The sequence below is a fragment of the Acomys minous genome (genome assembly GCF_964271855.1).
Source record: "Acomys minous genome assembly, chromosome: 15".
Lineage (NCBI taxonomy): Eukaryota > Metazoa > Chordata > Mammalia > Rodentia > Muridae > Acomys > Acomys minous.
This window is the reverse complement of record NC_140497.1, coordinates 37,423,862-37,446,660: the sequence shown is the minus strand read 5'-3', so window position 1 is coordinate 37,446,660 and position 22,799 is coordinate 37,423,862. Positions and strand designations below refer to the sequence as shown.

Below are 22,799 nucleotides of genomic sequence, written 5' to 3'. Positions count from 1 at the left end.
TAGACTTTGATAATGAGAAACAGACACTTCCATAGAAATATAACCAAGAGATTTGCAGTAATAGACGATTTCAGAAAGACACATGGCTCTAAATGGCACTGAGATTATGTGCTTCACAGTTCTGAATCTTTCATTTTTTTTCATGTTTGAGTAGGTCCTACGGTTGATTATCAGGTTGAAGAAGGGCAGAGGCCCTGTCTGCTGATTATAAATGTGCATGTGTGTAAAATTTTCACACATAATATAATATTTCAAAGTTATTTTTATGGAGACTCAGGGGTCCCAGAACTTAAAACAAAACTGCTGATCATTGGCTCCAAGAAATACTTAGAAGGAATCATAGTTATTTTTTACATCCCAAGGAGTCATTTGCAGACTTTTGGGCTACAGATCACATAATGTTTATTTATTCAGCTGGCTTTGGAGATTTGAACAATATTTGGAAGCACATGAGTCTTTGCTTCGCTTAATAAAAGTATACTCAGAGGTATAGCTAATAAGTCCAGAAAGAAAATCATTTTACACTGTCTTTCTTAAGAAATCTTTTTCAAGACCTATGTCTCCTGCACTGCAAAGCCCAAGCATATATAATATTTACAGGAACTCTGCTATACAGTATATTACAAGAATACTACAAACTGTAACTTGCATTATTCTCTCTGATCATCTACAACAAACAAGCCCTCATTTATCTCCTAAGAATGATGTTTAACACACGGTGTGTAATTTCGTCGGTGTTAATAGTGAGCTTTATGTCACAAAATCAGCCCGCTCTTTTCTATGAAAGAAGGTGTAATAAATATTTCATGGCTATGGCTCCTGAGGAACATTCTCCTTTCAAATGTGAGGCAATCTTTCAGTGTGTGTGCCAATCAGAAGCCTTTAGCAGATGTAAAATGCATCTTCTTTACTGCCTTTGAAAATATAAGAAACTTACGATACAACTAAAATGTTCATTCCATGGGCAACAGGCAAGCAAGGCTGGGAGAACAGAGCGTGTCGGTCAGTAGTATCCCGGTTCTTTCTTTGTTTAATCTTTTTCTTTTCCTTCACTTTCTTTTTTCCATCAAAGTTCCTAATACTTCCAAAGTCCATGAATGGTCAAAATGTCTTTGTTCTATTTTTTTCCCCAATTTTTGGCAACTGATTCACAATATTTAATAGCCCCATGATCTTTAATTTAGTCAGCTCACTGATGGCTTACAGGAGGACAGTTTTGGTAGCATGTTTCATAGCCATTTGATTAATAGCTTTATAGTGATACTACTGACAAATTTAGTTGCCTATGAGAGGACTTCTTCGATATCAATTTGTCTGGTTGGGATGGAAACTATTATATTTTGTTGTGTTGTTTAAGATGTTTTGAAGAGCATAGTGTTAGTTGGTCAGATGTTATGAATTCAAGTCATTTTAAATGCTTTATTAATGACAAAGTAGATATTTAAATTCGGTAATAAAAAATGAGACAATGAGTTTTGATTAGGCAAATGTGTTCACACAAACATACATATGTGCACCAGGAGAAAGTATCACACTAGGCTAGGAAGAACTGTGTTAAATAACTGAAGGGCATAGTACACCATAATTTTCCATACATTCCTATGCTTTTATGAAATATAATAAAAATTAAAAATTTTATTAAATACATTTAGCTGACACACTAAAAATATTTTCATTCTTTTTTTATATATTTTTTCCAGTATCTTACCTTTCTTTTTTTCCCCTCAGTCCTATCTAATTTGCTAAACTTTATGAGTTGAAATATATCCTGGGGGTGGGGAATATATAACAAGCTTTGTCACAAACCAATCTGCTGTGAAAATGAGAGAAAAAAAAAAGAATGAACATATTTTCAGGTCTTACAATGTGCCAGACATTGTTAGAGATAGCTTTTCATATGTGTCTTCTTAGTTAAAATAAAATTACGTTAGTATAACTGTCTCATTCCATTGTGAATGGAAATAAATTACATTATTTTTACTACTTTTACTTTTTTATTTTGATGATTAAAAGTACACATTCAGGTTAATCCAATAGCAAATAGCTTTCATAGAATAAAATCTGTGACACACAAAACATAGCAACAATGCATTTCAGTGGCAAGATAGTATATTCCATAAGAAGTCAATATGGCAGTTCTTATTGATGTGGACATGAGTGCAAGCACAAATAAGAGAAGTTCAATACGACAGGTTAACTCCTGGGAGCACCCAGCCTACCTCAAATAAGATGATGAGCATCAAAGAACCTCCTTATGGAGATGGTTTTACAATTAAGCCTAGTTGTTTGGGGGTTAAGATGTTTTTAGGTCTAAATAGATGTTTTCAGTTGATAAAGATGAGATATGATAGATATGGATTTACATTCTGAATTTTAAATGCAGCAAGATAGGAAAGATGTTTTCTTTAAGGTTACCAAATACAAATAGACAAAATACTATGAATGTAACATTTATATAATCCCTGGTTATTTCAGGGTTTTTCTTGCTGTAGGTAGTTTATTATATATATTTGTAATAAATTAAATGTAAATTTTAAAAAAGAAAAAGAATAACAATAAGTGTTTAAAAAATAAAGAAGCTCAGTTCAGACATTTGGAACAAAAGCACAGAGGAGTGGCCAAAGTCTGGCAGAGGCAAATGATAGTAAATTGTGTGTGTTTTGCACACATAACTGTATTAGGGTCGGGGCGGGGGTGATTTTTACAGACTCTCGCCTAGATGATTTTAAAAATACCACTTTAATCACACTCTGAAAAGAATGAATTTGGAAGAAATAATCAGTCTGTTAACTATATTAATTTCACCAGTTGCAAGATGAATAAGATGGTTTCAATAACCACGTTTCTCCCTTTTGATTGTTTTTCTTTGTCACTGAACATTCAGGCTTCTTCAAAGAACCATAAGCAATGCATTGTCAACAAAATCACAATGACGTTGTTACTTTCAGGAAGATTTATTAGTACTGACTACTGAATAAAAATGTCACAAACACAGTAAATATCATGCCTAAAGAGCATAAAGAAATGCTGCATTGGTTTGAGGACAAATAGGAAATATAATTTACATTCTCAGCACAAAATGGATATCTGGAAATGGGCCCAAAAAAAGAATTAAAAGCAAAGATGATAACAGTTCTCATGACATCTGGGTAAAAAGTCAAAACCAAAACATATTTGGCCTCTCTGATGTACAAATGAAGTTGACTCTTGGCAAGACTGTCAAGAGTTTGGATGCTGTTGACATCTTTTTCTGGGGCATCTAACTCTCCTAAAGCTTTCTCTTGGATACAAGATCAAAAATTACCTGGCAACAGCCAACAGTCCCTTTATTAAGTGTGTCTCTCATGAAACCCTTTGTGCCCGACCTCCAGGCACCTTTAAGGCAATGGGTCTCAAATCTTTGGGCTGTGCCTCTTTTAAGAATAGACATACCTCAATCTATTTCTATTCAGAAGAAAAAATAAAAAATATCTTAGCAGGAAAAACACTTTATATAACATATATATGTATGTATGTATGTATGTATGTATGTATGTATGTATAGTGTTAATTCATGTAAGTTTGTCTGTAACCCAGACAAATTGAAAGCAGTATTCCTAGCTTTTGTCCCTCCTTAGATTTCAGGAAATCTGATGATTTTTCTATGAACCTATGTAGCAGGAACACAGCCAAGCTCTGAAGCGCCAGGTTGCAGGCAGATGTCCTGGCAGAATAATGGTCTAGCACAGTTAATTCTGGCAGCGTGCTAGTACCAGTTAATGGACAACACCTTCTACTACCTCAGCAGATACAAGCAGCTACTCATCATTGATGAAAGTGTACATGATGCAAAGTCAGAAGGCAAGAAGAATTTTCCAACCATCAAGTAGAACCTGGCAGTGCCACCAGAGTCTGCCAGACACCATAGAATTTGAGGGACTTGAGTGTGGGTTCACTGGTAAAGGGCTGGAGAGCTCTTCCAAGATAGAGAGATCATGTACACCTTTGTGCTCTCAGGTGCTAGTGGCTGTAAAACCAAGCTACAAAAGAGGAAAGGAAAGGGGAGGTGGGGGAGAAAGGAGGAGGAGGAGGAGGAGGAGAGAGAGAGAGAGAGAGAGAGAGAGAGAGAGAGAGAGAGAGAGAGAGAGAGAGAGAGAGAGAAATGTTTGTATCTGAGGAAGAAACAGAGGCCTGTCTCCACTTTCAAAATACATCTTATAGTAAGGACTTTATAAGGCCACATCTAGAAACCCAGAGTGAGAAACTAAGTCGATCCCTGCAGTCAGTCTTTGTTTCAACCCAGACACGAAGTACAATCAAGTAAGCCAGTCCCAAAAGACAAAGTACCACCTGCTTGAGACTAGATGTAAAACTGGTGGCAGGACATGAATATAAAAGAGGAGAAGCTAGGGGTTTGAATAAGGCAAGGGAGAGGGAAGAGGGCATAAAAATGGGAGCAAACAATATTTATTATGTATGTGTGTGTGGGGGGGCTCTGTAATGATTCCTCTTACTTGGTTCAATTACCAAGAGTTCCAAGAGGCCTGGTGAGGTGAGGGTGCATGAGAGGCAATTCGATGTGGAAGGCGAGCAGTCCTCACAGGTTTTGACTTGTATCTTAGCATCCATCTGTCCCTGGTGGAGGCCCAGCGTGCAGTGAAGTCTTCAACAGCCTACACAGTATTATATTGCTCTTGCTTACTTAAGCGGCTCTGCTCCTAGAGAACAACCTCCCTTTCCAAGGTCCTCGGATTAACAACACCAAATTAGCAGGCCACATTTTCTGTTTATTGTTCTCCATTTGCTCACCAGTGAGGTGATTCAGTGTGTCACACTGGGGTCTGTGACATCTACGTGCCCAAACATGCAAGCTGTCTGTATGAAGGGAATTGCATTCTAATGTGAAATCACTACATTTCCGTCCTGTTAACAATTTCTATTACATTATCCAAGTGCTACCAAAGTCAATTTACAAGTGTCTTTGTCCCTATGTGGGACTCACAATTATGAAAAGCACTGACCATATTTCACTTGAGTTGCAAACTAGGCCACGCAGATTGATAACTAGCAATATGGTTCTGAGAATCAGCTCACTGGGGTAAAGAATTTACCTCTTAATATTGTCTATCAATGGTTGTTGCTCTCGAATAAACCTTTAATGGAAAGACTCAGCCTACAGATTTGAGGTCTTATTTCCAGAGAAGCCATAGGGGAAATATGTTGATTTGGCTTTTGGTTAGGTTTTTTTTTCCCCCATCCTCTTCTTTTTCTTGTCAGTTTGTTGAGGGTGATGGCTCTGAAGGCGATAGGGGATAAGAAGACATAGGAGAACTATGTAGAGTCGATTTCAGACAGCTTTTTGGTGCTCTGCTAAAAGATTCTTTTCTAGTTGACCCTTGGGTCCTCTTTGTGCTTGCTCATAGGCACGCTGACAGTGTCATCATCACAGGCCTGCACCAAGAATGGGGAAAATGAGGGGTTGGCTGCTTGCTAAAACACTTCCTTCATTGATGAAATTGACAGTGACCTTAATCAGAGACTCTCTCAGCTTTTTAGTGCTGACAGAAATAACCATTTTTTTCCACTCTGTCTATTTTCATCAAAGACTTTTTTCCCTCTGATCTTTAGATATATGTCCCAAGGTCTGTAGTGTTTCAGAAATCTGGTCAGAATGCCTCTGTCTGTACAACTGTCCTTCTCTCAATGCACCCCAAATGTCTATGCAAGCAGACTCATTGGAGAAACCTCAAAATATAGGGAAAAAATCTAGGAGCACTGTAAATGGGCAATGTGAGGCCATAATCCATTTGGTTGTGACTGTTTACAAAACTGCATAGGTTATAAGTTGTCCCAACAAGATTTTTTTGAATCTCAAGAATAGTGGTTCTCAACTTTCCTAAGACTGCAACCATTTAATAATACGGCTCCTCGTGTTGCAGTGACACCCCCAACACCCAGAAGAAAATTATTTTACTGCTACTTTTATAACTGTAAGTTTCCTACTGTTATGGACTGTGATGTAAACATCTGATAGGCAGGACAATCTGGCATGTGACTCCAGAAAGCGGTCATGACCTACAGATTGAGAACCACTGCTCTAGATCGTGGTTACTTTCTATACATCTGCAAGGGAGATCAAGAGGGGGTGGTTTTTTTTCAAGATGGAAGGTAATTGCAAGTGATTATTTTAAGTCACTTGATATTTGGGAACCATAATAGCGATGGTATGGCTGAACTCAATAGCGCGCATGCGTAGTTATTCCGCACACAATAACATGCTGTCTTCAGCAATCTTCTGAATTTCTGTTACCTGATCCATTTTATTTGGAACCAATCAACATCTGCTTTTTGTGGTAGACGAGAAGGTTCAATTAGTTAATACTCATGAGTCTGTGAGAAAGACACATCGTCTTTCCCCATACGCATCCTCTCGCAATCGTTTCTGTCAACTCCTGAACGTACAGTGGAGTCAGTGTTTGTTCTGGCTGCAGGTTGGTCTTTTGCCCCCAGCATTAAACTGAGTCTTCTAGTTGCACAGTCACACCCAAGCCTTGAGGGAATCCTTAAATTTTGATGTGCACTGACCTCTAGTTTAGAACTCGGCACACGGACAATTAAACGATCCTTCGTCCTTTTTCCTAGACGTGACAGCCCAAAGCGGCATACTGCATGATTCAGAGCCCTGCGCCGGTTCATGTCGACAAATCTCTAGGTTGTTTAAAGGAAGAACACATTTGAATCAAGCACAGGAACCTCTAGGGCATTAGATTTAAACACCTGTAAAGACTTGTAGTGCACTAAATGTAATTACCTGTAGCAAAGAACCCTGCTATACTAAGTTTAATCACTGGGAGGTACTCCTGGTGTGTTGAGTGTCACACCAACATCTAAGAACATCTAAAAGAGCCGAATTCACAGGAAGAACTACCCACCATGCGTAATACAGCTCCATCTAGGGTGACTTCAAAGCTCTTCACAAGCGGTTTGGCACAGGAAAAATACACAGATTTGGGGCAGATTTTCGTTGCTAATATTCATGTGCCAAAACTGAGTATCGCTCAAGCTCTGTAGCCCTGTAGCTTTTGTGATGACCTAGGAGGATCTAACCAGAGTGACCCCTGCTTGAAATTTCAAAGCGTTCCACTTTCCAAACGTGTCTTCCTTTCTAAAACTCATTGCTTAGAGGAGGGCATTGGGGCGTGGGGGTGGGGCAGGGTATTGGGATAGGGATCAGATCTGGGAAGAGTGGGGAGGGGAAGACTAAGAGAGAGAAAGGTAATCGATGCTGCAGCATCTCTGAGACAGAGAAAGCTCCTGGAGTCTATCGGGGTGACCCTAGGTGAGACTCCTAACCTAGGGGGTCTCTGTCCTGTAGCCAGGCGGGACCTTCGACTCAAAATGTGCCCTGCCTACAAAAAGTATAGGGATCAAGATGGATGGGAGCTTGAGGGAATGCCAACCAATGAGGAGCTCAACTTGCGACCCACCCCATGGGAGAGAGCCAACCCCTGTCTCATGTGCTTGTTGTGCACGTGAGCTTGAGCTGTTACCAGATTGTGTGCTTAAATGTACCTATAATAAATGACTTGAGGGCAATTTGAACCAAAAAACAAACAAACAAACAAAAAAACAAAAAAACAAAACAAAACAAAAAAGTCATTGCTTGATTTTTCCGATACCTGGCTCTCCTGAAGATCACTTCCCCTCCCCATAACGTCCTCTCCCTGGGCACAAATGAGTCTACCCCAGTTCCTCTTCCATACACCCTACTGTCTTGTCTTACATCCCGATTTCATCAGATGTCACTGCCTTAATAATCCCTTCCCTGCAACTCTGTCTGCTGGATCAAATCAGTTCCTCTGCTACGGACTCAGGGGACCACTACTCCTTGTCATTATAACCCAGTTGTGTCAGTCAGTCCCAATGAAGACAGAAGCGTGGCTCAGCTGAGCCTCAGTGACATTGCTACCTATGCATCTGCAAGACAGTAAAGGATTCAGGCTCTTGCATGAAAAGTTTCTTATGGGTTACCAATACCTATTAAAACGTCTATCAAAGCAAAATGCATTAGGTCTCCTCTCCCTTTCATGTCCATAGGCTCGAAGGCTATAATGTAACTAATTTGTCCCGTGTACCTGAACCACTATCCCCACCCTAGTCCTTAAAGTGTGTTCCATTACCCTTGTTGGAAGTAGGCTTCTCTGCCTTCTGATCTCATAACGTCTGTGTTCCCTTTAGGAGATCAGCATTTTGCTTTGTTTATCTACTCTTCTTGAGGAAGGATTTTCCCTTGTCTTGCTACAGCTTGGTACCACTGACGCAAATACTGGCTGTAAAAACCCGTATTCTCTGGTGCCTCACCTTTGACCATGTCCCCTGAATGGGGAGGCCTAGTGGCACTCAGAGGAAGGATAGCAGGCTACCAAGAAGAGACTTGATACCCTATGAGCATATACAGGGGGAGGAAGTCCCCCTAGTCACAGTCATAGGGGAGGGGAGTAAGGGGGAAATTGGAGGGAGGGAGGAATGGGAGGATACAAGGGATGGGATAATCATTGAGATGTAATATGAATAAATTAATAAAATTTTTAAAACGGTATTACAGATGTATATGTGAAAAACAGCATCAGGGCAGCCCAGGCACTCCACAGCTATTATACTTTTCTTGGATCTAGCCAAGTCAAGTAACGAGATGGCTTGTTTTTGCCTGAGTGTTTGAGTGGATGAATACCTTATGTTTTATGTCTTACATAGATCAATGTACTACAATGAAGATTAGACATTTAAAATAATGTTTTATGGCATAGTACATTTCTTCTTTGTTCTCCTTTTTCAGGCTTGAACCACATTGATATCTTTGCTTTGGTGACACAAGTGACACGCCACAGAACTTGAGGAAGGATATACTTTTTGGGTAAGTACTATAAACATTTCTAAGTTATACTGCAATTACAAAGCTCATGTCTTCTTGCTTTGTTTTGTTTTAAGCCCTATTTTACACACAGACACACACATACACACCACACACAAATAAATAAATAAATAAATAAATAAATAAATAAATAAATAAATATTTTTAAAGCTCAAAGCCTTGGTATATTTGGAGAGAAGATAGACTTATCAGGCAAAAAATTTTTAATAAATCTTACAGGGTGTTTTAGGCATTAGCATAAAATCTTTCAGTTTTATACAATACTGTGGAAATTCCATATCTTTCTAGAAGAATGCTATAGTTAACGTGAAATGTTTTGAAATGCAACATGTATCCTGCAAAATGTGCAAGTTTCTGCACAGCCCCATGTACTTTCACAAAGTTGAGCATGTATGTACCAGCAACAAGACGTGGTTAAATGGCATTAGCTGCACCAGCACCCCAGTGGGGCCCCACCCCTTGCTCCCCGGCGCCCCATCTAGCCAACTTCTCTCCACTCCCATTAGGATAAACCAAACCCAGACTTCGAACACTAAAAATTGCTTGACCATTCTTGGAGTGACTGTCATATTAAATGACTTACAATTAAAAACAAAAAGGGAAACTAGGAGGAGGAGGGCTACCTGATATTTTCATTAGTGTAAGGGCCGTTAGGCAGATAATCTGACACCTAGCGGGGCTGGTATTGCTGTCTTCCCTAAATCCAGCAATTAAACACCTGTTTAATTGAGGGTCACTGCTGACTTAGCACTATATTCATCCCCTTTGATATTTGTGTTTAATAAATTATAGCCTGCCCAAGATCAGGGAAGGTAATTGTCACATTAAATCTTCACAACAAATGTCCTTTATGATTAGAGCAATAGATTCTCTTTTTGCAATGACTAATTAAATGGGCAATAAACATGGGATGAAGGTTTTTGTATGGACTCCTCAAAAGGGGCCAAGAAAACAGAAATAGACTTAGATCAACCAAAGACTTAGTAATGTGTCTGTTGAATACTCCATTGTATTTATCACAGTAAGTGAGAAATAAGATCACAATTTTTATGTCAAGGAAGATAACTGTATCTCTGATCATGTCCTATGAAGGGATTACCTCTAGCCTCCTAATCCTTAGTAATTTTTACACCTCTTCTAAATAATGGCTACATTCTGACACATGGGTGTCTCACTGACCCCAACAGTATCATACTGGTTGAATACTTGGAGAAAAAGATATTAGAATTTCTCCTTATTCAAAATGCTAAAAAGTAAATCATTAAAGTTTTCAGTGTTACTAAATGTTACTGATACTTCCTCCCATGTCATTAATTTTTATTTTAGTGTATTTCTTAAAACAATGTCATACCTATTGGGTCCCTTTATATTTATTGCCATTAATTATGTGCAGCATTTGATACAATCTGGTACATTAATTGCTTTAAAAGATGCTCCACAGAGGGGCTGTGTGACCTATGCCCTAAACTGTGGGATATTCTTCAATTTAAAAGAATTCGTTAGCGCCTCCTTGTATGTCACCTAAATATGTTCTTAAATGTATACTTAATATGTCTTTAGTTGTGGAATTTGTACATTAAGAAAAATATTTAAAATAATTCCTGATTATTTTTTATGTAAATCTAATGTGCTTCTATATACTTAAAGAATATGCAAGCCACAAAACAGTTAATGAGTCGAAAAATTGATATTAAAAGACAACTTGACAATGTTCCAACATTTTAAAAACTGGTAATGTTTATAAAAATTGAAAGTTGGACTATATTCCATTCTGCTATTAATATGCATAAGTGTTAAAAACAAAGAGATCTTTCTGTAATAAAGACAAGGTCAGTCCCACTCACCCACCCACTATAGACAGACACTGTCTCATTTCTATGGTGGGATTCATTTGGTCTGTCCTTGAACTGCAGCTCCATGCAATGACACAATGTCTGCTTTATTCACTTGGAAATTCATCATTTTCTGTGACTTTCCTTAGTTTCATCTGTGCTCTTGAGCATAGCAGTAGTCATGTGCTGGTTATTTTACTCTGTGGTAGTGCTGCAGTTGGTAAATGTGGAACAATTAATTATCATTTTACAAGACATAGGGTTTGTTTCCAAGTTTGAGATATGACGAAGAAAGCTGCCGTAAGCAATTTTGAAGAATTCCTTTTCTTGTAGCATGTGCCTGTGTGTGTGTGTGTGTGTGTGTGTGTGTGTGTGTGTGTGTTCATTTTTTTTTTCAGAGAATTTCTGGGTCATGGAATGAGTGTGTTTCATTCTATGAGAAACTATTCAGGAATGTGTCCTCTTAACTGATTACTTACTCCGTCCTATACTCCCACAAGAATGTCTTACAGATAAAGTTCTTCCAAATCTTTCTCTACATTTGATGTCATTGATATTCTCGGTTTGGACCTACCTGGTTATCTCCCCATAGTTTTAATGTACACTACTCTATGACTAGTGAGGTAGAGCCCATTTTATCACTTATGAGCCATATATATATATATATATATATATATATATATATATATAAATATATATATATATAAATTTTGGAATATTTCTTAAGGTTTTTTCCTGTTAAATATATTTGACTTGTTTTCAAATATATTTGAGACTTTGCTAAATATTGTCCATTATTAACATTTCTATCCTATCTAAGATTTGTCTAATTTTTAACCATACCTTCAATGACTATAATTTGGGGAGGTCTAATTGCATCCAATTTTATTTTGTACTTTGTGCTTCTCATGTCCTCTCTGGGAAACATATGTCAAAACCAAGTTAAACATCTTCATGTAGTGCTAGCTCTTACATTTAGATCCGTGATTACCTTGAATGTGTGGTGTGAGGAAAGGCTTAATACACTGCTTTATATACTTATGAACTTTTTCTTGTGTAACTTATTAATAAAGCACTCCCTTCCAAATTAAATAGTTTTTGCACCTCCTTAAAAGTCAGTGGATCATCTATACGTACTTCAAAACTGGGTAATTTATTTCATGGGTCTGTCCTACTACATGAATTAATCACACTGCCTAGAATGCCATGAGCCTTTAACTTAGTGACATAGACCAAAAACTATATACTTTCTTACGGTTTCCCTTAGCTGTTTTAAGGTAAGCCTACCAACTTTACAAAGAGAAATGGCCATGGTGACCATGTTTAGTCTTCTAACCCACAATCTGCGAGCATGTGAAAATCTCCTCTCATTAAATCTTTCCTCATAGTCCATACTTTTCCACTTGCACTTCACTTACCTTTCAAGTTTATTCTTAAGTGTTTAATCCTTGTATTGTATTATAAATCAAAAGAATTTTATTTCCTCTTTATTGTCTGCTGACAACACACGGACGCATAATTGATTTTTAATGTATTGACCCATGTCCTACAAACATTCACAACTCCTTATTATTTTCAGTAGCTATTTCTCCTTTGGCTTATTTTATATTTTAAATAAGCTTTATTATAAAAATTTGCAAATATGTTAAAAACATCACACACCAAAATTAACCAAACTAGAAATCTATACAAATTAATGTACAGTTAGAGTTAGCAGTGCTGTGTTATATAATTAGATGTTTTAATATAATAAAGAATTTTACTTCATCATTTACAGCATTTATGTCTCTTTTATTTCCTTCTATACTTTTTTTGTACAATCTGATCAAACAAAGTTGAACAGGAGTGCAGAGAACAGACATATTTGTCTTGTTCCTGATCTTTGGAGGAAAATATTCAATATTTTATCATTATGATATTGATTTTAGACTTTGTGTGAATGCCTTCTCAAACAAAGAAATTTTATTTATATTCCTAGTTTTTAAAAGCATTCTAAACATTGAACAAATATTGAATTTTGTCAGTTTTTTCTTTTTTCATATAAGGTGGTTCTTTTGTGATAAATTGCTGAATTAAATAGATATTTTCATATCTAGCCCTACCTTTCCTTCTTTTTATATTCCTTCCTTAGTAATCATTTGTGGCTATCATATGTGTCCTATGTTTGATTTTATGATATTTTAAAATAATTTATTTGCTTATTCAAGAGAGATATGAGTCTATCTTTTCTTGAAATAAGCTTTTGGCTTATTAGCAAGATAGTGATAGCCTCATTAACTGAGTTAGAAAGTACTTGAAATATTTCATATTATCTTTACTTAAATAATCTGTATAGATTTATCTAACCCATAAAACTCATATAGAAGATCAAAAGAAAATTCATCAACCTTGAGGTTTCTTGGTAAGGCTCTTTTTAATTATAAATTCAGTTATTTAAGATACAAAGTAGTCAATGTTTCCAACTTTTTTTTTCTTATGCCAATTTTGTTTATTTTATCTTTCAGTGTGTTTCTTCTACCTGAGCTGTCAAACATATCACCATCAATATCCATAGTCATCCTTCCTCATCCTAAAAGCACCTGTAGGAATGAACTCTTTATCGCCTTCTGTCCTTCTTGTCATGAGTCATTAGTGTTTTCCTTATTGGATACGTTTGAAGTTTATGTTAGTTTTCATAACTAACCCTCTAGTACAATGGAGTATTCCATTCGTCTCTCCGCTCAAACCAGTTTGGTTCGTCATCAACCTGTGTCCATCTTGTATAGCCATAGACTTAAAAAAATTAAAGAGCTACGGGTTCTCAACTCAGCAGTGAACAGCCAGTCTTTGCCTAACTATATGTATAGCTCCCAGAGGATTTCTGTGCCAGGTGGATTCTTCGCCCCATTCATACCTGTGGTCATTACTTTTGCATCTGCATGGCCATACTACGTGACAGAAAGGAGAAGGCAGATTCACATTGACGCCTTGTTTTAGAGAGTTTCAATGCTCAAGTCATGGCAATGAGAGTGGGTGTATAGAAGAGGTTCTACACGTCACAGATTCCTCAAAAAAAAAAAAAAAAACAAACCAAGCATCAAATCTGCTCAAAGATTCTTTCAAAGGCCCATTGTCAGCGCCCACTATCATCAGGTCAATAGATTCTCAAACATACCACCAGATGGGAGAACAAGCACTCAACACATGAGCACGGAGAAGACATTTCATATTCAAATCATAACACCACCCTATTCATATTCCTCTCTGGTATGCCGCCTTGCAAATTCCAGACAATCCAGCAACCTGGTATCTTTTATCAGATGCCTCTGTTTGATGATGACACAGCTCTCTACTTTGGCTGTACTTCCTTTTCATGCCATCTGGAAACTGCTACTAAACAGGAAGCCAGAACAAATACTGCATTCTTTCTCAAGGATTTCCCTTCTATGGAGAGTCATAGTTCTGATTGCATGATATCATTGCCTCAAAACAGATTTTTTTTTTGTCCAGTCTTATTGTTCTTTACAGTGAAAGAGTATGTCCAGTGCAATTACTGTATCAGGCAAAACAGAAGTTCTTTTGTCATTATTTCATTAGGTCAGATACATATGATGAGTCCCTGTTTTCATTTTGGAAAAGTTAAATGATATCTCATCATCTTCAGCTCTAGACAATTAAGGAAACAAATAAGGAGAATATATAGCCCAATTTATTGAGGTGGTCCCACTTAAATGCCTGTTGTAAATGCCTCCTCACTTCACTTTCAAAAGTATCCCAACTTCTGTAATAATTCGCCCACCTTTTCTAATTATAACACTAAGTGTTATACAGATAATTTTTAGAATTAACATACTATAGTTCAAATTTACCTTCATTATAGGATAGCTTCAAATATTTAGTTTATTCCTTCTAAATGATATAGCTATTTCTGTTCTAGAAATAGCTTTCTTTAATAATTTGCATACAAGTTACTGTTTATTCTATTTGAAATAAGTTTCATATGTGGTCAAAATACATATTTTAAACAAATATGTTATGCAACAGAAGCAATGTTTTCATTAGAAAATGTGTTATAAGTAGGACACATCTATCTTATTTGCTCATAAATGTATTTCTTTTTAGAAGGATGATCAATTTACATTCTATGTTCCACTTAATTAGCTCTGTAAGCTTTCTGCTAGAATCCTAGCTTGGAACAATAAGACACTGGATTAAGGTATCTAAGTGCTATTGGAAAAAGCAATTAAGACTTGTTATTACTTCTGGGTCCTCTTTCTTTAAGTTTTTAAAAGTCTTATTCACTTACACATCATATATGATTAACCTGGCCTTCTAAAATACACTCAAGAAATTTGCAGGCAAATGGATGGAAGTAGAAATGATCTGAGTCTGAGTGAGGTAACCCAGACTCAGGAAGACACACATGGTTTATTCTCACTTGTAAGTGGATATTGGCCATATAATACAGGATAATCACACTACAATACATAGACCTAAAGAAACTAAATAACCAAGAGGACCCTAGGGAGAATCCTTAATTCTCATCCAGAAGGGCAAATAGAACAGATACCAGAAGCAGTTGAAGAGAAAGAACAGGACAGAAGCCTACCGTAGAGGTCCTCTAAAGGACTCCACCCTGTAGGGAACCAAAGCAGACACTGAGACTCACAGCCAAATTTTGGGGTGGAGCATAGGGAGTCTTATGGAAGAGTTGGAGGGATAGAAGAACCAGGAGGGGCCAGAAGCTCCACAAGGAGACTAATGGAGCCAAAAAATCTGAGCAGATGTCGGGGGGTGCTGCAGAGACTGATGCACCAACCAAGGACCTAGACCCTCTGCTCAGATGTAGTAGTTAGGCAGAACAGTCTCCTTGTTGGTCCTACAGTATGCTGGAGTAAGGACTACTTCTGACATAGACTCTGGTGCCCACCAATGGGTCACTTCCCCCCGGTGGGGTGCCCTTGACAGCACACAGAGGAAGAGGATACAGACATATGAGCCTTGAGAGGCTGAGGTCAGATGTTAGGAGAGGAGGACTCCCATTTTCTGAAGACTAGGGAAGGGGTGGAGGGGGATGACGGAGAGAGGATAGGACTGGGAAGTGATGAGGGACTGGGGTACAATAGGAGTGTAAAGTGAACAAATTTTTAAAAGTAAAATCAAAATAAATCATTAAAAAAATAAAATAAAATACACTCAAGAGCTTAAATACACCCAAGCACCTTCAGGAAAAGAATATCCAAATAAAAGCACTCTGAATTTCCTTATTCTTGCAAAAGACTGAACGGCTTCAGTAAGACAGCATTTGGGAGCAAAGGTGTTGTTGTAGGCCATAAAGGTGAGTCCCCGCGTTACATGCCTAGCCAATGCTGTCCATGCTTTGGCAGCTTAGTGACTGTGATGTCTTGTTCACTATTTACCTCTCTTTGAATGTACACTTAGTTAATGCAAACTGACAACGTGAATGGTTACCCAGTTATTTTTCAATCATCAAGTTATGTATCGCACTGAAGACTGTAATGCATGCTGAACTTTCAAATCTTATGCAAATATGTTGTATTTCCATATAGCTCCTCTCCAGCAATTTATTACTTTTATGTTTCGCATCGAACCTCTTTATAACCTGTTTAATACCAAGCTTGTGCCTAAAGAAAAATATAGAGAACACCTTTCATGAAGTAGAAGTTTTCTTTGATGACAATCTTCATAGAAGAGTCAACTGTTAGTCGGAGGCATGTGTTTTAAGAGTGGCAGCTTGGGTGCCGAGCTGCCTTCTCTGTGTTTTAAAACATTCTGAAGGATGCTGTCAGCTCAAAATTTCTATACCTAACAGCTACTAAATCAGATCAGGCCGTTTTTATATAACGGTTTGCAAATGTGTGTGTGTGTGTGTGTGTGTGTGTGTGTGTGTGTGTGTGTGTGTTTGAATGTTAAATCTGTTTCTATTTTTCAATCAATTTAAAATGTGTAGAAAAAGTGTTCTGATTGTATATTATCCAATTTTCATCAGCTGCCGGAAGGAAATGCTGTGAAAATCTGTGATTTAAAACCCTTAAAACTTCTGCTTGAAATGCATGTTTTGTTAAGAACATTAGATATGCAGACTGTCTTAAACAGAATTCTGATGTCTTTATTAATAGCATTTTAAAAGTTTTAGAATTTCAGATATTCATAGATTTTGTTCTCCTTGACTTACAAGGTCAAATGCTTTAGATATATATTTCTCTTGGGGGAGGTAATTATAAAGGGGACTTGTAAAAAGGGGGAAAAGATTATATTATCACTACTAAATCAGTGCCCTCTAAGAGTTTTTGGGAAGCTGTATTTATCATAGCATGTATATGTAATCATCTATATCAATAAGCATCTTAAAATCCAGAGTAGATAAATCAGTTGCCTGTGAGCTATGTAAATACAAATTCTTGCAGTCTTGAGTTTGTGAACTAGTTAAATAAAAACTCCCAAAGGAGGCACTTTCTTAAATGCTACAGGAGTGAAGAGATTTAAAAAAAAATCCTTTCTATGCTTCATGACTGAAGTGGGATTCAGCAGAAGAACAGAGGTGGTGCTTCATAACAGCTCACGGTTGAAATAATATTGAGTTATAACAAATTTAAGTACATTTTCATTAAACCTAAGCAACCTACATTTGACGTGAAAAACTAGTAGTAGCAATCATAAACCAAGCCAGCGCAGCAGATGATTTTCTGTTTTACAGCTATATTTGGTTTCACATTAATTGAAAAAACAGAAGGACAAACCTGTTAATGAATACTCTGTTTAGTTATTTATATTTAGGCGTTCCTGTTCTATCAGTGTTTATGTTCATCCCTAAATAAAAGATTGCCAAGGGGAAGAGTCGTGACTGAAGCACACAGAAACTTATTTTCTCTCGGAGGGCAAGCCTCAAGCAAAGACTGGAAGTCTCCTGATTTATGACTTTTGTAGCACTTCAGTATACTTCCATGATATTAGATCAGGTCCATGATAGTAACTATCATTCTAGACCACACATCTTTCCATCTTTCTTTAAGTTTATAGGAAGAGGAAAGGATAAAGCGTATGCCAGCCCTTCCTACCAGAAGCCTTGGAGGAAGTATCATTAAATGCACTTGGTTTCTCTATTGATGGCCTAATACTGTCAAACACACACACACACACACACACACACACACACACACACACAGAGAGAGAGAGAGACACACATGCACACACATGCACATATGCACACATGCACTCATGCACACACTCACTCATATGCACGCACACATGGCCACGCACACATTTTCCAGCATGGAGGTTGCAATTGTAGTTGTCAGATCAGTGTCTTGCTCCCCAAGCTAAAGCTGTGAATTGAATTTGTTGTGGAGGCAAAGCTATTGGAGAGTAGAAGAAACATATACACGTGTCTGCCATTCCCACTAAGCGTTTATAATGTTTATGATGCACATTATGGCCTTACTAATTCAAGATGAGGTAGGATTTGCGTGCGGTGTTAAATATAATGTATATTGTTTATTAGGCTTTTGTGTCCTAAGGACCAGGCATGTTATTCGGTCATTAGGTAGGGTCCATCCATCCCAACTATGTGTGTATGATAACATTATACAAAATCATGAATGACTATTAACTAGAGTAGGAACCTAGTTGCATGACTAACTTACACATTGTGTGTGTGTGTGTGTGTGTGTGTGAGAGAGAGAGAGAGAGAGAGAGAGAGAGGGGATTGGGGGAACTGGGGGCAAGGGAGACAAATCAGGAGAATGTCAGAGCCATCTGTTTGTTAGAGAAGCCATCGTATTATAAATTGTTAGAACAATTTATATATATATATATATATATATATAGAGAGAGAGAGAGAGAGAGAGAGAGAGAGAGAGAGAGAGACAGAGACAGAGACAGAGACAGAGACAGAGACAGAGAGAGACAGAGAGAGAGAGAGAGACAGACAGACAGAGAGAGAGATATATGATAGACAGATAGATACAGATATAGATATATAGGTATATGGAAATATGATATATAGATATATCTACCTCTCCTCCCACCCCCCTCTCCTCCCCCTCCCCCACCCCTTCCCCTCCCCTCCCCTTTCCCCTCCCTAGCCCTGGCCCCCTCCTCCTCCCTCCCTTTTGGTCATGGGCCTTTCTCTCAGTCTTTACTGCCCTCTTCTCTTCCAGCTGTATTTCCCATGTTACCCTTGGAAGGGTAGAACTGTATTCTATCTTTTCTTCAGTTAGAAATCAGCTTCCAGGTGAGTCTTGGATTAAAGCAGAGCCCTGTCTCAAGATGCTCCAGGATAACCTGTATGTCCTTTTACTCTGTAGATCTCTAACCAGGAAGAGCAGGACTTGTATGGGTCAGGTGACAGGAATCAGCACCATCAAGTGATCAATATAGGGGACACCGTTTGTATATGAATGGCTGCCTTGAAAAAATATGTAGGAAGGGAATGATGGAAGGAAAAGGAGGAAAAAGAGAGGGAAGGGAAATGCCCCAAGGATTTGTCTGAGACTTTTCAGAGCCTTATGTTTTCAGAAATCCTCTTAGCCAGTGTTGAGAAGTGCAAAGTCCCTGTGCCTGCTTAGCAATAGTTGCAGTCTGGCAGAAACTAGGTGGAACCAAGAAAAGGTAGACCAGCAGGAGGAGAAATGGCTGCCAACTAAGAGAAGAAGATGCCAAGTTACAGGCTCTACTCCTAGTGTTCTCGTGAGAGTTGATTTATTATCTACAGCCTCATTAAAACCTGCAAGGGCGTTATTTTTACATTTTGGTGGTCAGAAATCACAACAGGAAATTTTTTGAGGTGTTCTTGAAATTTTCCTGTGTGTATCTTACTCATTAAACATTAGAGGTCACTGTGTAAAAGGCCCAGATGTGATACTGCTGTTTAGCAAAGGCTTCATACTCTTATTCACTCTGATAAAATTAGTAAGCAAACTTGTGGCACTCGAGAGATTGTGCATTCCAGAATGATCTGTCATGTATCCACACCTGCGACCTTCGTGCACACACTCACGTGAAAGGGGGAAAGTACGATTGTGTTGGGTTTTTAAAAAATCATCCTTATTTTATTTTCCATGTTCATTTTGGGTTTTAGTTCTTCTAAGTTAATTTTTCAAACTTCAGCCCTTGCAAGCCAATGGGGAAGGGATAAATAGGCCGAGGTTTACCTTTGCATTGCCCTTCCTGTTCTCTGAAATAATTTATTATAATTTTCATGAGAATTCATAATATTATTCATTCACTTCATAATTGAAACGTTGTTAAACTCTGCCTCCTGTTGATTGCTGACCTATACCAGCCAAAGGCACCTTCCTCTAGGTCTCTTCTTTCCAAGTACAAAAGTTAGCAAGCGCAATGTCCACTGATCGCCTGCATGTATAATTCTCATCTCACTGAATCTCGTACTGGGGAGGGAGTTCTGTAAAGATGTTTAGGAGGGTGGGGTGAATTGGCTAATGGAAGAGTAGCTTGAACCTTCAAATATGCAAACACTGCAAATGGTTGAAGCTCAAAAATAATAAAAGGCATTATAACATTAAAAGATGGTTATTTTTCATCAGCAACAGTTGGTTTATTCTATGAAATACAAATATTATTAAAATTGAGAGGGGGCAATATTATCATTGTGATATAAGTTAAAAGAGTACAAAGAAATTTATTACCAGTCTGTTAAGAGAATATCTAATGTATTGTATGAATGCATTGCCTGTCAATTAAAAAAAAACTATGGCCTATGGGACAGGTAGAAGGTGGGACACCCTGCAGGAGAAAGGATTCTGGGATAGAACACGGTGAGGGAGATTCATCTGGCAAGATGTGAGAAGAACAGACAGATGGACCTGAGCAAATGTAACCAGCCATGTGCCAGAATGTAGATTAGTATAAATGGGTTATTTTAAATTATGAGCTAGTTGGAGATAAACCTAGCTATATGGCTAGCTATATTTTGAGTCTCATGAGTCATTATTCTATGAGCTTGGGGTTGGGAGGAAAAACCACTACAACCCCAGTCCAGAATGATGCTTGATATTTAATATGTACTAAATAAAATTATATTTGGTGAGTTAAATTATGAGTAGACACAATTGAGTTTGGCAATGTTTTGTCATGGAGAGGGAAAAGCTATTGCTGCTCACCCTTTCTTAAGGATCTATAAGCTGTTAATGGTTCTGGAGAATGGAAAAAGAACTTTCTGGTAAATTGCACACATACATGGAAATGACTCTTCTCCTGTTCTCCTACAAGAAACCCTAATTAAACTAACTAATAGGTTAAAAACTAAAAGCTGTTTTCATAGGAGCTAGTTGAGAAGACAAAAGGGATCGATCAGTGACCCTAGTAGGAAGACAATAGAAAAGAATGAGGGTAAATAAGATGAAACTGCATTATATCCATGGACGAAGATGCCAGATTAAAGCTTAGAGGGTACAATTAGTGCATGTTAATACACTATATATATATATAATATATATATATGTATATATATAGATATATAGATATATAGATATATAGATATATATTAAGCCTACATTCTACCTTTGGAAACTGGTTTGCAGCTAAATACAAAATGTGCTCTCTTGCTTGAGTAAAATATTCCTGTAACCAAAGGAGCTCCACGTTCCCTGGTTAGTGACAAGCCTGATCTTTGACAAAGGCAGTAAAATCCATGAAGCGTTTGAGCAAAGCTCCTCAAAGGACCAACTTCCATAGCTGGTTCCCCAGTGGATCTGTGCGAGGTCTAGTCCTGAAACATGTCATGTTTATTTATTTATTATGTAGTCTGCATTCTGTTATTTTACTTGAGCTCACTTGAATATTCAGCGGGACGACTCACTAACTGGTATATAATCAAATAAGTTTGGATTAGCAGCTTGTACGTAAAAGTCCTTCCTCCATCGTCTCGTTTAAGAACAGCTCCACACTAATTCTCCTCCATGAGCCCAGGGAGAAATGTTCTCTTGGAATCTGAGTTTAAAAACGTAGCCCTATTCTGGGTATTATATAGAATATGGAGGTAAAACTATGTATATGCAGAATGCTTAGTGTATGGTTATTTCTTTTTGGTTTTCAAACCTGAAACCAACAAGTAACTGCTAAACCTATTGAAATGATTCATAAGGAGAAGGTAAAGGACAAAATAAAGGAACTTCAGCAGACCAGGTTTAGATAGAATAAATCTAAGATGAATGTAAGGAAATACATTGTGCCAGGTCAGGGGGTGGTGTCTGGAGCCAGTCACAGTATATCTTGACTAGGAAGCGCTATCATGGTCTTGAAATGTTGGATGTCTTGGAATCGGTCCTCAATCATTTTGTTCCATTGGTTTCTATTGTGTTACTTCTGGTAGCGGAGTTTGTACATGTTAAAACTATGACAAGCCGAAGACATGTGAGTGATGTGAGTGCGTTTCTTGGAGAGCTATGGCAGAGACAAGCTCTAAGCCCTGCCTGGCCAGATGTTAACCCTTGTGTTCCCTGGGTTTCTAACCTTGGCAGTTAAAAGAAGTGATTATGGGAACTCTAACACTTCAGCTAAGTGATTAATGTACTCATCCTTTACTAAGCAGCTCTACCATATAATTAACCTAATTTTTATTTTCAGGCTTTTGACACGCAGCCTTCCCAATTAGAATGATTATCCCTCACATTCATGTAACTTCTGGGATTTTTTTTCCCATACACTTTTGAATGAGAGGAAAATATGCACATAGCTCAGAGTCAGAAATTGTGTGCGGCAAACACCCTGGTGTCATTTTCAACTTAATTCTGGAAATTCAATGTTTTAGATAAAAGAGCATATGTTTTTGAGGACTTCTACAGCCTTCCCTGTTTGCCTGTAGAGTTCTGCTGGAGTACCCTGGCTCTCTATTCTCTGAAATCATTACAGGACAACCCTTTGTAGAGGGCAGCTGTTCAATTCTAATAATAAATTTTAAGGGAGGGGCAGAGTTAAAATGAGAGGCAAATGGATTAATTATCCTTCTATATGTGAGCAGGGATCCATTCATTAGATTTGTTCCTCATCACTTTGTGTAGTCTAAGATGTCTACAGAAAAGATACACTATGTGAGA

At 37.8% G+C, this 22,799-nt stretch overlaps 1 protein-coding gene across 11 annotated transcripts in view; it reads left to right on the top strand.

Annotated features, from left to right (window-relative positions):
• Positions 1 to 22,799, top strand: part of TENM3 (teneurin transmembrane protein 3) — a 2,605,219-nt gene that overhangs the window by 1,729,966 nt on the left and 852,454 nt on the right. For all 11 annotated transcript variants that reach the window (XM_084760481.1, XM_084760480.1, XM_084760467.1 and 8 more), the window contains exon 8: positions 8,816 to 8,893. The gene's annotated coding sequence lies outside the window, so the exon portion shown is untranslated. The remainder of the gene's footprint in view (positions 1 to 8,815; positions 8,894 to 22,799) is intronic.